Below are 17,701 nucleotides of genomic sequence, written 5' to 3'. Positions count from 1 at the left end.
CCTCCAGGTTCACAATTTCAGTACTTATTGCACCATTAGTTATAAAATCCTGGTGTATCTTGAGACCACCACACCACTACACCAGTGAGTTGATGAAGGCTCTTCTACAGGCAAGCACAATATGGCACACTAGGTGTGTGTAAATAAACACTGGTGAATCCAAAAAGGAGCGAAACCTTACATGGTTTTCCCCATAACCAAATACATAATTCCACCCTTTCTGTCAAGACAGGTGATGTGACCCTCAGAATGTCATGAACTGCACAAGAAGTAAAAGCTATTCTCATTTGTAGACCAACTTCCCAATGATTACAAGACTCAGAATTAAAGCCTTCATTTTCTCCTACATCCCATTGCTGCTCCTTGGCTGCAAGCTGTGCAATCTCCACACACTCATTGTCTCAAAGACTTCGCCTGGTTTTTGATGAGCCTCTTCTTCACAGCATCCCTGACAAGCACATAATCACTAATACACCCAATCTGCACCTGGAAAGATTAAGCAATTTGATAAAAAAGATGCACACAGTGTTCACAGCAGAAAGGTAGGCAGTTTAGGTACCTAGATTGCTAGACTATAGCCCAATCCACCATTGAGTTCATCTCCCTCTTAACTGCAACTGAGTTTACAGAAGCTCTGTGAGCATGGCTGTGACTCTCCCATAAGTTTCCCTGTACCCCTACAGCAGGGGGTACCTTACAGAAGAATCCCCAGGCACAATGCTGTCTGGTTTACAGAAGGTGGATCCTTAAACCTCTGTGATACCTGAACCGAGTTAAGATTAGCAGCCCTTCGTGCCCATTATTAGACTTGAACACAATCCATTTGATTTTTCACAAGGACTGACAAAACCAAGATATTACAAGAGAGAGATTTCATGGCAGTGTTTCTTCCAAGGCTGGGCACAACCTTATCCTAGCTTGACCAACCCACTTTCAGTCGTTGCCTCAGTCAGACCCAGTATACAGATAAGGCCACGGGACTACTAAGACATCCTTCATCTCCCTGCAAGGCAGGGCCTTGGCTGAGCTTTGAGCAACACAACTTGGGCTTCCTGTGTACTAAATTTCTGAGGATTTCTAGAGTACGTAAAAATCCCTTTTTAAAAAACAATCAAATACGCAAAAAACCACACAACAACAAAACATAATAAAAAACCCCGAAAAAAAACAAATAAACTAGAGAAGGTAGCTAAGGAAGTATATAGTTAATTAATAGACATATGGTTATCTAGCAGTGCAAACTGTATAAAACTCTCTATATACACATCTGATGAAACTATTAGTGACCCAAATAGGCCAAGAAGCCTTTTGCAAGAAGCTCTCTATGTAGGTAAAGGAGTCTACATAAAATCATGTCCATGTAAATGCATTAGTTGACTTTGACTCCCATATTATTCAGCAGACACAAAGACTACTGCAATTGTACAGCTGCCCATATCTGTTCTGATCTACGTACGTTTATACCTCAAATATGAGGATTTGTCTGAAGCTTAAGTTAGTTAGTCATCAGTTTATTAAGTTTTTCATTCAACTAAAGAAAAGGAATAACACTACATAACTCAGGTGATCAGGAAGAAAAACCCCAGCAGACAGTATTTGATTTACAGCAAATCCAACAGCTGCAGTTTTTTAGACAAATGATTCCCAGCACAATTACAAATAATGAAGGCACAAATACCACATTTTGAAGAAGAGGGGAGTAAAAAAGACAAAAGGAGTTTAAATTCATTAAAAATAGTACAGCCAGCCTTAGATTTAAAATGTAAGCATGCATGTTGTCACCAAAGCAACAGAATTTCCTTTTCTTACACTTTTCATAGGACTCAGTACCCAAGTTTTGCTTACCATATATTAACATATTCCATGCAGGCTTCTTTGTCTGGAAGATTTTTGCTACTTATGTTTCCAGTGCATTTGAGATAACCCTGAAGTTACATTTCTCTGAGATACCTAAAAATAAAAATAAATACAACATCATTACTTCATCTATTTACAGCGAAACCCAAAGGAAATATTTCAAATTTATCATTTATTGAGGAAAAAATGAAATTAAAAAAGCCCAATATGCTTTTGGAAGTAAATTTTCAGCTCTTTTTTTCCCCTAAGGATTCATTAAAGACATATCAAGGGGCTTTGAGAGGAGTCATAGGACTTTTCATTTTTATACTGTTCAAAGTCAATTTTCTCTGTGTTCGCAATTGATTTAATATAGCCTTTAGGATTTTTGATGTACAGTTTTAATTCTCTAGAGAAAGCATGGCCATTTAAATAATCTAAATAGCACTAATATGTTTATTTAGTCTTAACTGCCTTTTTATCGTTCATAAGAATTCAAATAAAATGTGCAAAATGTGTAAAAGTATCTTGTCAGTCTTTACGACACTAGATACTATCTGTAACTCAGATGACAAAGACTTCAACACTGACTCCAAAGAGCAGACTTGGCCATGGTCAGATATTTCAGTTTAAGAAATCGTACAGTAAGCCCCAGGAAAAAAGTTTCCTCGTGATCTCCAAGTCAGTTTAGCTGAGGGCTCAGATGTCCTTCTCAGTTTTGTGTTTCATTTATTCACAGATACCACTGTAAACAGCTTCATTGTCTGCACTCAAGTCCTTTTGAAATCCTGCTGAAGTTCAGAATGAGTCACATTGCCTGACAATGAGATCCCCTCCACTTGCTGCTGCCAGGGCACAAGGAGTTAAAAAAGGGCAGGTATTGAACTGAACCACCTCTCCATCTTACTGACAGTCCCCTTGGCTTTGAGGGAACAAAAGGGAGCTGAAGCTCCGAATAGGAGTTGAAGATTTCACTTCAAAAGGTGTTAGAGATGTGATACAGAGGTACTATCTGATATCATTTCAGGGGAAAGTACTCTGAAATTATGGTAAAGTCATTACGATTTCAGTGCATGTGTCCTTTTTCCCCTAGCAGAAGAATCAAGATACTTCAAGCTCTTTAAGAAAAGAGACAGCAAAAGGTGAATGACAAAAGCTTGAGCAAAGGGTCGGTGGTGGGTCCCTAGGAATGATTACTTCTTTGAAATCCAGGTAGCAGGGGATGCAAGGTGTCAAAGGCTCTGCAATCACTTCTTCTGAGCATCTAATCACCAATGGGTCTGATCAGTGGAGAACATGGGGTGAGGAACCAGGAGAGATCACTGAGTAGAAAAATACAATGTGAATCACACTGCTTTACACAGAAGGCCAAGAAAAAATCCCCAAAAAATGCAACCTATAGAAATGTTGCTAAATGAGACAGGCAAAACAAAGAATTAATAAAACACCCAGGGGGAGGGTAAAGAAATAAAAATGGTAATAAAAAAGATCTAAACACTTTTACCAAGTCTGTGGGAGCTCACTCACTTCAGAGAATGGCTTCTCAGTGAATCTGTTTTCCCTGATGCCACAGAGTCACTGGGGTAGGTAGGAAGGGATAGTTCAAAGGTCACCAGCTGACCTTGAAAAAGAAGAAAATGTCACAGAAAATGTCAATTAAAAATGTGGAAATGTCTTTTCAAAGAAGTGAGGAGAACAAGTGGGAGACACCTCACTAAAGCATGAGGTGTATGATCACCCAGAGGCAGCCATGGTTTCACTCAGGCAAGGAGCCCTGTGTCACTGGCAGTGATGTGTTCAGAGGTAAGGTACTTCACTGACCAAGAGCACTGCAAAAACCATCATCACTGCCAGCTCCTTGGTGTCTGCCCAAGACACACTGGGAGAATAGAAAGTGTACCTGAGCTTCAGCAACCTCAGTGCAATTTTCAGCCCACTTCACGCCTTAGCTCCACAATTCCACTGGTTTAAAGGACCACATTGTTCTGTTCACTGGCACTGTAAAAGGCATGTTTGACACCCTGCCTACATTGTTACCTGCACAATGCCATCCAGCAAACATCTGTACCTGGCAGACGTGGGGGTGCACACCATTAAGGAGCATTATTAGTTCCACTGAAGCACCGTGTGTTCCTATTTCCAGGAACAGGTTTCATAGATGGCAGGTGCACTAGTATAATGCCATTGCATGATGGAGACAGGGAGATGATGGTGGAGACCTCCAGGGACATAGCCACATCCCTACCATAGAGTTCAAGATGTCTCCTTACCAGGAGAGCCAAGGCTCATGAGGAAGAGAGTTTACAGGTCCCTTCCCTGCCCCAGGTCAGGCTACAGCCTCTCACACTTCCGCTTTTTCATGAAGAATAGGTAGAAAATGATAACTAAAAACATGCATAAGAATAGTTTTTCTAGTAGATTAGTATACCTGCAGTAAGGGGGGATTTGGGAAAGCCACATATGCACATGTACCTAAGAACATAAACTCCAGTCTTGTAGGGACTGAGAGTTACATTTCCAGAATTAAAATGGAAAAATGCAAAAACACAATTTCTTTTAATGACAGTTACAAATTTTGCTCTACATTCCTACATGAACCTGGATTACTGCAAGACATCATTATTTGCATTGTTAAAGGCTTTATTAAAGGTTGAACCTGTTGAAGTTCAGAAAGAAAGCCCCATATGATAGGACAGATATTTATCTCTGGATTGCTCTTACCGATCTGTAATGGTACCTAGTGGTTAATTAGATGTTTAGCAACAAAGTATTTAGGCAGTACTGTTGTTCTTTCCCATTTACAAGTCACACATTTGTTTCACAGTGTTTTCACTACTTGTATGACCACTAAAGTGATATATTCAGGATAATGAGGTTTCTAGTGGTTTTGAAATGTTATTTAAATGCTGATTTCAGAAGTACTGTTCATAACCTCTGTTAGGTCTGCCGAGAAAGCACAATTTCCAAGAGGTTTATATTAGCATAAATCTGTGGAGCTTTGTTGAAGCATTGCATTCAGAGCAAAAATTTGCCACTCATCTGACTAGATAGCCACAAACCACTGACCTAGCTAAAAAGTGACCTGCAGCACAATAAACTGACAGGCACAAAAAAGTACCTTGGTAACCCTAAATCCCTTTAAGGTTCTTTTACTCCTATTTACCATCACTGTTCTTAGAGTTTGGAGGAAATTCTCCACACCCAGTTTGGTTTCAACTCAACTCAAAAGTACTTCTGCAAATGGAGTTTGCTATTCAGCAAGCCTGCTCCTGCATGGCAGCAAGGGGGAATGGATGAATCTTTGCTTCTGGTGTTTTCAAAAGCCAAGTTGTTTAGCCAAGCATTTGGCTGCGCTGCTGGGTGACATCATGTAAGCTGCACCATCTTTCTCTGCTTCAGATTCTCACCCACCTGGAAATATATAGATAAAACACTTTGAAATTCTCTAGCCAAAATCCTTGAAATGGGTAGGTCTTACTATTCTAAGAAATGAAGACCTGTGCACACGCACTGTGGCCAGAGCAAGGAGCAGTGCAACAGGTTCCTGGCTCTGACACTGACTTCCTCTGTGGCTCAGCTTTGCCTTCATTTCCTATGTCTGGTGTAGCATTCACTGTGCATTTGGTATTTAGCCCTGATGCACCTTCTACCAAAGTACTGTAGCTAAATCTTGCTGTCTGACATGTAAGAAAGACTCTGAATCACTGAATCACAGAGGGGTTGAGACTGGAAGGGACCTCTGGAACTCTTCTGGTCCAAACCCTGCCCCACTCAAGCAGGGCCACCTACAGCCAGTTACCCAGGACCACATTCAGATAGGTTCTGAATATCCCAAGGAAGGAGACTCCACCACCTTTCTGGGCAACCTGTGCCGGTGCTCAGTTAGCTTCACAGGAAAAATGTGTTTCCTAATGTTCAGAGGGAACCTCCTGTGTTTCTGATTGTGCCCGTTGCCTCTCATCTTGTCACTGGACACCACTAAGAGCCTGGTTCTGTCCTTTTTGCACCCTCCCTTCACGTATTTGTACTAACTGATAAGTTCTTCCCAAAGCCTTCTCTTCTCAGAGTTCAACAGTTCCAGCTCTTTCAGCCTTTCCTCATACGAAAGGTGCTCCAGCAGCTTATTCATTTTGGTGGCTCTTTACTGGGCTTGCTCCAGTAGCTCCATCTCTCTCTTGTGCTGGGGAGCCCAGGACTGGATGAACATCTGTGAATAGCTAAGAAAAGGAGACTTCAGCAGTCTACTGGTTATTTTCCCAAGAAGAAAGTTAAGGAAGAAACTTGATCACAATTTTTAGGGTCCAAGACAGGGAACACAATGTAATTAAAGTGCTTGTCATCAGACAGGAGTGCAACAAGGTCAAATGACCCAATTTGAAAGGGGACAGAAGAGAAATGAAGTGCAGTGCAATTAGTTGTTTAACAATGGCAGCAATTAGCTGCTGGAAAATTTACCAAGCATTCTGGCTGATTCTCTGTATCTGGTGATTAAATCAAGATCAGATTTTTTGTCGCCTTTGAAGTCTTGTTCCAGTTCTTATAAAAATTCCTCTGGCCTGTGTGATGCAGTAAGTCAGACAAAAATGATCACAACAGTCCCTTCTGGCTCTATCATCTATTCTTTTACACGAGATGACATTTGCTGTTCTGATGATTAGGCAATTAACATTGTAAAATACCAGAAAATTCCTAAAATTCCGCTGCACTGAATGCCTTGAGTCAGTCTTTGCCTCAATCTCAGAACAAAATTCTGAACACAAAACACCACTGTACTTGTCTCTAAAACAAGCCAGAAAACAGACAAAGAATGATTTAGGAGTTTACATGACAGTTTGGTGTACACAACCTACCTCAGCTCTGTGCTAATCAGCAGCAGTACCTGTATACCAAACAGAGACTGATAAAATCTCTATACTGCTGACCATGATCAAGTGTGGCAGCCAGATTTGATTATAAAAAACTGAAGCATCTGTAAAGGAAAAGTGTTAAGGGGTTCTTTATCCTAGCAAAACTGCTCAGAGTGAAAAGGCCTGCATTTACCTTGGAGAGGATTCCTTTAAAAACAATCTTTGAATATAGCTAGGAGCTAGAATACATTGACTAGTAGAGGTCAGGTTGCTACAGCAATTATGTGGATTCTAGAGCCTGTCTGCCAGATGTACCAAGGCAGAGCAACTTTTCTGAAATAGCCTTGATAATGGGTTTCTAAGGGAGGCAGCCTCTTGAAAGCAAAGTGTTCTGATGCCATTTACTAAGGTGTACCACAAAAAGACGGGAAGGCATTAGAAAAGAAAACATAACATATGTTAATCATCTGCAATTCAATCACTTTTCTGTATAGCTAGGAAATGAATAATTTTGTGTAATGCTGAGCACAAGGCTGTGACTCTTTGTAGATAGTCCTTGAACTGAAACAATAAAGAAAGCAGCATGCTGTTTGTCATTCTACTGCAGCCCTCATGAGAGTCAAAATAAGCTTTAGGAGAGATCATGTCTAATTTTCAGACCTGACTGAGAGCAAAGAGCCTAAAGAATTTCCCTATGGATGAATCATCCATAGTAAATTCATGTTATTTCTCAGGCAAGACCCAATGTCCAACCCTGATCCAGAACCATAGCACTGTGGGAAGGTTTGGATGTCACATAACTGTGGATGGAGATGTGCTTATCAAGAATACGCCATCTCCTAAGTAGACACCAAAATAAGCAGTTCCAGAGAGCACATGGATTTATTTTACAGACATGGAGTATAACTTTCCCAAAGCCATGGGCAATCCCATGTATAAAGCTTGTATCTTTCCTGCTATGGGATGATAGAAGGGAGTGGGGGCCAAACATCTACTCCCGTTTGCAAACCATCTCTGTTGACACTCCCAGCCGATACAGATAGGTTCCACTGGCTTCTCATGAACTGTGGCTGCTGGAGGACTCACAAGCTACTCAGGAGGATACCATGTAAACCCATGAACAGATTTTTAGCTCTTTTATTTGGTGCATATCAACACTCACAAGGGGTGGAGGCACTGGTATAAACAACCACTGCCAAGGACAGCTCTCCTCACCTCAGCCAAGGCTGGAGCTATATCCCTTTGGTGACAGGCATCATTTTAGCTCATTTGCCACAGTTGAAAAACTTTAAAAAATATGTAAAAAGGTGAGAAATTTAAATTTAAACTGTGTTTGTTTATAAGCTGAGCAAATAGCAATATTATTTACTGTGTCCCCAAATCCCTGTTAATCAGCACACAGACAGCTGTATCTAAGCCCTTTCTCTTCACACACACTATCAACTCCTCTCTCTTGGTCTTGGCATCATTTGCTATGTCTACTCCATTACACCTGCTAGAAATTTTTGAAAAGGAAAGTTTGAAAAAGACAGAAATTTAAAAACAAAATTTCACTAATATACCTTCCTCAATAGAACAATGAGGGAAGCTCACATAGATATATTATAAAAATGTAAATAGAAGAGGTTCATAGTTTGGCAGAAATTCCGTTACTGAGTCTGCATATAAATGCAGGAGTTCTGAAACCAGCCTGGTGTGTGTATGCATACATGCATATCAGCTGAAAAAAATCAGCTATGCCTCCCCGCCTTCCCAAAGCAGAGCTGGCCCTTGATGCATGGCCACCACACATCATCCCCCAAGCAGGGAGCCAGCGTGGCAGAGGAGAGTCCAGATTCATCCTGGCAAGTGGTAGAAATGCTCCAAAAGAGAGAAGGATACAGCAGGAACAAACACGCAAAGCATGACACAGAGGCAGGAGGACATCAGCTGGGGAGGAGCTGCTGGGTGGCAGCTCGGCAGAGTGTGGGCTGGGGCTCATGCAGCTCACAAGCACAGCATGAGCCCATGATGTTTGTCTGGCACAAGAAAGGTGTACAGTATACAAAGATATATAAGCACAATGACATAATTTTTTCTTCAGTTTCTGTCAGACTCTTGTATGCACTGCTGGAAAGCAAGGGCCTGAGGCAAATAAGAGACCAACAGGGCACAACACAGGAGAACACCACAAGTGGTCTCGAAAACATATCCTCCAACTCCAGGTCACTAGCTGTTTTCCCTTAGAAAGAAAATACTTAGGGGAGAGGACGAAGAGGTGACAGCAGCCTTGAGTTCATGAAGACAGCAAAGAAAGGAGCAGTCAGTTCTCCACGTCTGCAGGAGATCAGACAAAAGGAATCAGATTTAAATTATACAAGAAAAATAGCTAGATAAGCAACAGGAAAACTGTGAGAGGAAGTCTTTAAGACAAATACCCCTGAGTTTGAGATCAGGTCGTATGGGACTTTTAGCAATCTGGTCCAGTGAAAAGTGTCCTGCCCATGGTAGGAGGATAGAACCAGATGATCTTTAATGTCCCTTTCAACTCAAACTGTTTATGTTTCTATGAAGAACATCCCACCCTAAGACTAGCTACAATATATTGCAGCAAATACAACATTCAGAAAGCACAGACATTGTAAAATACATATACATAAACATAGCAAATACCAATAAGTATATGATAGTTATGTAAAGCATCAACTGATGTCCAGAAAAGGCACTTGGCTCAAGTCTCAACTGCAGCGTTATTTTTGTGAGGATCAGAGCTCAAATTCACAAGCTAGAAAGGACATTAAGATACACTTAGTTCATTTCCAGGGGGAATCGGATACAAAACTCTTTCCACTTAAAATCTCACATCCTTTCCCCCTCTGATTTTCCTTTTGCTCTCTAGTAGCCTTTGTCTATGAATGCTGAAAGCGTAGAGACAGTACCTAAAATATTCTGAGGTGCACACACTCCTACTAGATACAGGTAAATGAGAGTGCCCAGTATACTTGCAGAAGACCTGTGACACACGAGGAAATAGTCATGTCAAACCAAGACCCTTTCTCAATTTCTGCAGAGAGTGTTGGCTCACATCCAGTTCAGAGAAGTTAAAAGTCATTTCTCTCTGATGTTGTTTAAAAACCTAAATGCAATGAAATACTAGTCTGAGTCCATTTCCCAGTGAGCAAAAGTGTCAAAAAGCCGCCACCAGAGCTGGATCTAATTGGCAGTCCCAGTAAGGAAGAGAGGAAATAAATAGTGAAACACAATACCCTGCCTCTTGTGGCACTTGTTACAAAACTTTCTACAGCAGTTGCTCCAACTTTTGGGGCACTGAATTTAATTTCTTTCCCATACACATCCAAACCCCACATGCGCTTGTGTGGTTTACCAGACATCTCACTGACATGTTCTGCCTCTTTCTCTCTCCTGACTTTTGCTGCCAATGGAGAGTTGCCATTGTATGAAAAGTCATACTCTCGATCTATATTCTTCAATGGTTATATTCGACTTCAAATGCTTGACCCCATGCCAGACTTGTGGCCATTCTGGCCTCGAAACAGCCATGGCTGCATTTCAATATATTTATCCTGTTCACTATGTACAGAAGCATATGACTCAACTGAGCACAGAGTTACAGAGTCAAATGTCATCAATTCTGCAGCTGAAGCCTTACCTTCCCACAACTTGCTCCTATTACAGTGTAACAAACACAGAATCAAATCCTAAGCACTGGAAGATTGACTTGATAGCATGACCATAAAATCAGATCATTCAGGCTAACCAGGCTCACTCAAGACCTTTGTGTAAATTTTTGTCACACATAACACTGAGGACCTCATGGCAAGCTAGTCCAAAAGGCACAGGTAAGTATACCTGTGTCAAGTCACCAGCCTAGCAAACCTGGTTTATATTAAGTGCCACACTAGACTCCCCCTGGGAAAATGGGCAAGTCCCATTGATTGCAAGGAGGTAAGCATCTCACTGTTTTCCCTTCCCTTCCAGGCTTCACTTTGCCTGGAAATTTAATTACCTGGAAATTTAATTACCACTTTGCCTGGAAATTTAAATTACCCCACTCCAGGCACTTCAGAGGGCAAATCTGTTTAAAAAAGATACAAGACTGATGAGAGAGGATGATTAGGTACCACCAGCAGCTAGAAAAGTATCTCATTTCCAGTGGTTATCTACAGCTCTCCACCAATGTATGCCACCCCGCATATCTGTGCTAAAACAAGTAGTGCACATTTCCCTTCAAGAGTTTTCAGGAAGAAATAGCTTCTTTTACAGCATCTCTCGTTGGGTGGTTTCTGGAGCCTTCCCAGTAGTAGTAACAAAAAAAAATCACAACGGGCACATTTTCATCACTAATTCTTCCCCTAAGGCATTCAGAAGTATTACTCCACTGATCTGCACAGTTGAGTTTATTTCCTCATCCCCCTTTCCTCTTCATACTTTTTCCCTGTCCTCTCTACTTTTTTATATTTCCTCACCTCTTTTATATTTTTTCCTCCTTTTCACCTTCTGCTCTATAATTAATGGTAAAATAAGTCAAAATAGCAAATTTTATGTTTCAACCTGAGCACAAGAAGATTGGTCACTCTCATCTGCTCTGAAAATGACTTTGAAAATTTTTGGTCTCACTGCCAAAATTACCCTTTAGATGAAAAGAAGCATAAAAAGGAACAGTAGCAAGAATTGGCAAAGAGCAAGTAATAGAGGGTCACTGGTAACATGTTGCTTCTGGGTTCTGATGTGAACTTTCCCACCATCCAGAACTGGAAGAGGACAAGACACATGTTACAGACAAAATTTAGGCTCTGCAGTACAGTTTGGCTGAATAAAAGCCCCAGATTTTATACTGTCAAACTTACCCTTTACACGTCCTTTCAAAGCAAAAAAGAGACACCTTGCACTCACAAGACCATTCCTGGAAAGAGAAAGGGTGAGAAACTTGTCCAAGAATATGTCTTGGGAGGTTTGCCCAGAAAAGGCCTGGGTGGCCATTTTAGACATGCTTGTTGTTAAAGGAAATGCCAGTCCTCCCATCCGAGAGGGGAAACAGCAGCAGGTCTCTTTATTGGCAAACACCAGTCCAAGAATAGGAAGATGCCTGGACAGGCAAAAGACTAAGCAAATAGCTCCTGGACGACCCATTAATAGAAATACATTCTCAAACCCTGCTCAGATAGTTTCAAGTAAACACATTTTTAGTAAGAACTATTTGTACAGATAATTAATAACTACAAGAAGGCCAAACACAGGCTTTTTGTAAAGTCAATTCTATTACTAAACTATATAATAACATCAATACTCTACACCATACATTAAGTTCTGCACAAGAATGGGGAAATTATATAGGTTGCCATCAGATTCCTCTCTGATTCCTCCTCATTTTTTGTAATATGTTATTGGGAATTAATGTCCTTTTTTTGTCATGTAGAGAGATTCTCATTTTGCTTTTCTAATTCCTTGTTATTACTACAGACAGGACAATTTTGCATGACAGCAATAACTGGTGATGTGTAATGCAGCAGCTGGGTCCAAAAATTTGACTTCTCTGTTTACATCCCTGGCTTTAAAGTCCCATAGTAATTGAAAAAAATAATAAAAATCCCAAACTAAATTACCATATTGAAAACTTCAACATAATCCTATTTATGCAGAAAGGTTTTTCTTACAGCATTTTGCAGAGTTCCTTCCCAGTTGCTAATATTTTAATAAAATACCTTTTTTATTATTATAGGAGTGCACTGGGAATCAGATCTGGAACTTGTCTAACTGCAGCTTAGCTGGGGGCAGGAAATACTCCACTAAGAACCTTTGCAGCTCAGGTCTTTTTACTATTTCTTTCCCTTTCAAAGTGTTTTGATTAATTTCAAGTCTTGCACCTGCTTTGATCACCCATTTTACTGATTATATTTTCTTTACCCCTGCTAGAGAGGAATCTGGAGCTTTACACTCCTCACTGACAACTCTTCCATCAAGAATGCTTTAAGAGATGAGCACTTTCCTTGGCAGCAAAAAAGCAAACCATGATGTGTTACACACAGAAAGCTGCCTCAAAAAAAAAAAATAAATAAAAGAACTCACCTCATATTTTATCCAGCATCTTCTGAGTCTCATCAGAGGGAATTAAAAATTAAATTGGCTTCTTGAGAGGATAGATCAGACACCTTAAAGAACAGCTGCAATTTGTGTTTCTGAGAAATGAAAATTGAAAAGCAGACTAAAGTGGATATTGGGTGATTTATTAACCTCCTTTCTCCATTCTTTCTGAATGTCAGTACATTCAGCAGATTATCGATAGGACCGTTTTTAACATACGATTTTCAAAATGAAATCAAACAGACAACTCACTGTCCCTCTTCCTTCCCACCTCACACAGAGCACAAGGCTGTTCAAAGGACCTTGCAGCTCCTGTTTGCACAGCAGGAGGCATGGAGCCTGCAAACATACCCCACAAATCTCCTAGCCCTGAAGTGCAATGGGCACTAACTGCTGTAGGTGTTTGTGCTGTTTGTGCCACACGCTTGAGAGCCTTCGTGAGCCTGTCCAAACACACGAGGCTTGTTCATGAGCAAAAATATTAAATGTTACTCCTTGACATTTTGTTGTTTTAGTAATCTAACCCCACGGAAACTATATCAGGATCTATAAAACCATTCAGATACTAATCGTAGCAGATATGAATCACTATGTCAGTTAACACGAGGTGCATAAATCGCTGGCAATGTGGATTTATGCCACCAGGATGTAATTCACCAATATCAGCTCTTATATTTGATTAGAAATGTGGAATTTGAGAAGAACAGACTTACAAAGCTGGTTGCAATTTGAGTTGTGACCTTAACAAAAAAGTCAGAGACTGAGGCTCACAATCTGTCTGTGTGCTTAAGTAAGAGTTTCACGTTCACTCTGCTCAGATTAATTGCTTCTTTAACCTGCAAACGCTGACACACATGCGCAGCTGTGCACACTAATAGGAGGACAGCAGCCGAGGCTCTATCAAGTTTCATTAAATCCTGCATGCTTAATTGTCTTCATCGCTGGAAACCATCATTTTATTTAATGGCTTAAATACAACGGAAATGCCTTAATCTCATTTAAGTATTAAAGACATTTACAAGCAAACAGAAATAATTTTAAGAGAAACATCTATGACATAGCTTCATGGACTTTGTTGCCTGGTGCAGGTAGAAGATTTTTTTCTGCTCATCCCCCGTGTCTGTAGCCAAACCATAGTCAGAGTCTGTGATAAAAAGTTTTTTGATTCATTCAGCTTAGCCCGGTGACACTGGCATGCCAGGTCAAGTGCACTGTAGTTGCCTATAATTGCAGATATTAATGTAGCTTTGAAAGGGATTCAAAAATTACTTTAAATGTCCACGCTGGCTAGAAACTCATTTTGTCCTCATATAAACATGCCAGATCATCCAAAAAATAATTAGCTACTAGGGTCAAAATACACAGATAACACTTGAGCTCTTTTACGGCTTATACCCATGCCAGGTTTCTCTCTCCTTGGCTCATTATCTTGTTTGTCCCCTCTCATTTGACAGGGGAGCCCACTGAATATCAGAGCACTGCATCTGCATGCTGATGCTGCCAGCCTTTCTGTTACAAAACCCAGTCTGCAGAAGCACACTAGAACTGGCAGCATTGGGGGTAAACAACAATCCCCCACCGAAGCTTTGAAAGCAAGACATTATGTCCCAGCCTTGGAAACATGCCAGATTTGGATCCCCTCCCTTCATAATAATCCCCTTGAGTGGGTAGGTTTTGCCTATCAGAGATCTGCTGAGTGTTAAAATACAGGTGGTGGCATCTTTCCCCATGCACCCCTCCACTCTACCTCTGCTGGTGTCTTTGCTCTGCTACTGCCCTCAGTGATCCCATGGGTCCCATCCTTCTGCCTAAGTCTCCTCTCAAGATCCTCCCTTTATGGATAAAACAGGTAAAACCAACACAGGCCATGCTGGCAGCAGGTGCTGAGGGGCCTGGGCTAAACTCCAGCTTCCCAAGGACACCCTGCAGGATTACAGTATCTCTTTAATCTGACTGCATGTCTCTGCAGACAGTTGGCCTCAATGCTGGAGCATTGGCCCAGCTCACCCAAGGAGGGGGAATGGAGAGGCAGGTTAGATTTGGCTTCTTCCCCCAGTCTGGCTCTGCTGGCCACCAGCCACACACATATGAAGAGCATAAACTTACAGCTGCTAAAATCCCTCTTCAAGACAAGAGAACTTCTAGGACAGCCCAGAAATTTCACTTGTCAGTATGAATATGTGTGTTTTTCCAGAGAAACCAGGTAAGTCACTCAGCAAATGCTCTGTAGAAAGTCCCTGAGGCATCGCCATGCCACGTGTCAGCCCTCCATTGCCTCTTCCCAGTGCCAGCCTTTCCCTGCAGGAAGACTTGAGAATGGAGCTGTTCTATTTCTCCCTGCTGTTAGTCAAACTTTGAAGCATCCAACCGGCACTAGTCTATCAGCCTTACAGTTATTTAAAGACAGCCTGTCAGTTTATTATTAACAGCAGCAATTACATTATAGCAGTTAAAAGAGACAACTGAGATTGGGAACATACTGCAGCTGGGGTTAGAGATCTGCTCAGGCCTAGTTTGTGCTAGAAGAGGCTTTCAAGTGTGATTATACGGGCAAAGCCTTCTTGCTGAGACCCATGATACATCGTCCCATGGTACATGGCATAGATACGAGCTCACTCTGCCAGCTGCCCATCTATAAGCTGAATGGCCGCAGAGCCAAACTTAGCTAATACACCCTTCCTCTCAACAATATCTATTGCCTCAGGTTTAGTGAGACACTATCATCTATCCATGTCACTTCTGGTCATTTCAGAGCTTGAGGCAGAACATGATGACATTCATTTTTGGCACATCATTCAGGCAATACCACTCCCTCATTTCCACCACTTCCCAAAGAGAATGTAAATAACCAGCAGAAAGCCATACTTTATTTTTGCCCATATAGCTGCATCTAAACTAGGAGTTTACATCAGCACGAAAGCATTAATAGAATTGCTCATCTAACCAACACTGTTTTACTGTCAGCAACTCCAAATATAGGTCTGAGCCACTGGGAGAGAATCATCTTCCTAAGTAGGCACTAAAGAGTTTGTGCTTTAAATGCTTTCTGGTAGAAGGGAAACTGAGGCAGAAAGCATTTGAAAGACTCCCCCAAGGTCATGCAATACATTTATGCAAAACATGACCCTACCTGCATTTTAGTCCATGGCACAGATGCCATGGAGGTAGCAATTTAATAAGCTACGAGCCCCATCTGTTCATTATTGTCTCAACCGGAGATTGTCATCCCCAAAGCTGAGACACATTAATTGATTGTATGAATGCTCCTGCTTTGACCCAATGCAAAGGCAGTCAATTTAATTTAAATCCTTGTTGGAGAAGATTTCAATTTGCTGGCTGACTTTATTCTGAGGCAGACGAGGAGCACTCACGGAAGTTTCATTGCCCATTCCCACTACGTCTGACAGAGAGCATCTGTCCACATTTTACCTCTCTGGTAATTTTTAAATCAAAACAAATAAAATGCAAAATGTGAAAAAAAGGAGACTTTTCTTCTGGTACTACCCAGACCTCTGAGCTTAACAGAATTTCAACTAGCAGAATTTCCCAAAACTAATATCATTTCTTCAGTCTTAAGTTTTCCCTGTTCGGAAGTTTCTCTAGTTCGCTTTCCAGAATCATGTATTTTCACTTTCTCTCCATATTTAATTCTGGTAAATAAAAGAGAACACAGTTCATATTTTTCTACCAACTACCAGCGTTGGGCAGCAGTAGTAGGGTCACAGAAGCTACAGGGGTGAAAAAAAGCTTTAAAAAACTCTCCCTACATATCACATCCACTCTTCTTGACATTTTGAGTCATAAAAACTTCACTAGTGGTATGAGAGGCTGCTAAATTTTTCTCTCTTACCCTTTTCTTTCATTTTTATTAGTGGTTAGATTTTGATTACATTATGCCTGACAAAGACCAGCTGCCTCCCCAAGTAACTGTATTATCTTCAGAGGCAGCCGCAAGTAAAAGCATGATGTATGTAAAGGAGTCATAACATTTACTGCCTTTTTTTATAAACTGCATGGGAAATCAATTCACATGCACCCTTCTAGTGTTAAAATGACAGACTTGCAAGTCCTCCCTGTGCACTTTGTTCCCAGTAAAAAACCTACATCCATCAAGCAATACACTTACCCTCCAAAGCCACCCTTCCCCTCTTCTGTCCCTAAAAACAAGATCACTTTTTGAACATATGAGAATCCACTAAAGAAAGAGGGGTTTTTTCGTTAAAAGTCAGCATTAATTTTCAGATCTTCGTCCTAACAGTTACACAGTTACAGTCCTGGTTTGTTTGCACTGGGGGTATTTTTCTCTTATTCTTGAGAAAAGTGAGGGAAAAAACCAACACAAATTCTATCTCACAAACCAAAAGATATGAGCGTAGACACTTCAGATGTTTTGCTCAACTGCAGTGATTTTACCCCATGTGCAACAGTAAATGAAGTAAGCAGATGTTCACAGGCAGCTGAACAAGGTGGTTTGAAGATACCCAAATTACCACAAACAGCCCATTTCTCTTTCTCTTTCACCTTCTACCCCATCACTTGACCGTAATGGAGCTTTTGCTGTTCATCACTCTCTCTCCCCATCAATTTTCATTGCCCTCCACAGCTTCTTTATCACTTTTGTTGTCAAACCTACAACTACCTTTAGTTCAGATGTTTGCCATAAATTCTGGCAGTAGACATCTAACCCATGAAGAATATAAATAAATTGGCTAGTTTGAAGAGGTACTAGGTGATAATGTATTTTTTCATATCCACAGATAGACCTAATATCTTCACATATCTGTTTGAAAATTGACACAGCACTAATGCCCTTACTCTGACTGTCTGTCCATTCTGCATTATTTTAAGAAGCAAGCATGTTCTGGTGCAGTAAACAAGGACCAAAACACCACACAATTTAAAGCAGTCACCAGCAAAGAAAAATTTTCAGCCATTTC

General features: G+C 40.9%; 1 long non-coding RNA gene across 1 annotated transcript; it reads right to left on the bottom strand.

Moving 5' to 3' along the window:
• Positions 1 to 337: 337 nt before the first annotated feature.
• On the bottom strand, positions 338 to 13,907 carry LOC127468162 (uncharacterized). The gene is made up of 4 exons (XR_007903425.1): positions 13,822 to 13,907; positions 12,750 to 12,859; positions 1,846 to 1,950; positions 338 to 486 (listed from the first exon to the last, which is right to left on the bottom strand). It is a non-coding gene; the product is annotated as an uncharacterized LOC127468162 (long non-coding RNA).
• Between the last annotated feature and the right edge of the window lie 3,794 nt (positions 13,908 to 17,701).

This window comes from Manacus candei, unplaced genomic scaffold (genome assembly GCF_025592945.1).
Source record: "Manacus candei isolate 608988 ecotype Guabito, Panama unplaced genomic scaffold, ASM2559294v1 h1tg000014l, whole genome shotgun sequence".
NCBI lineage: Eukaryota > Metazoa > Chordata > Aves > Passeriformes > Pipridae > Manacus > Manacus candei.
The sequence above is the reverse complement of the archived record's forward strand: the minus strand, read 5'-3'. Positions and strand labels throughout refer to the sequence as shown.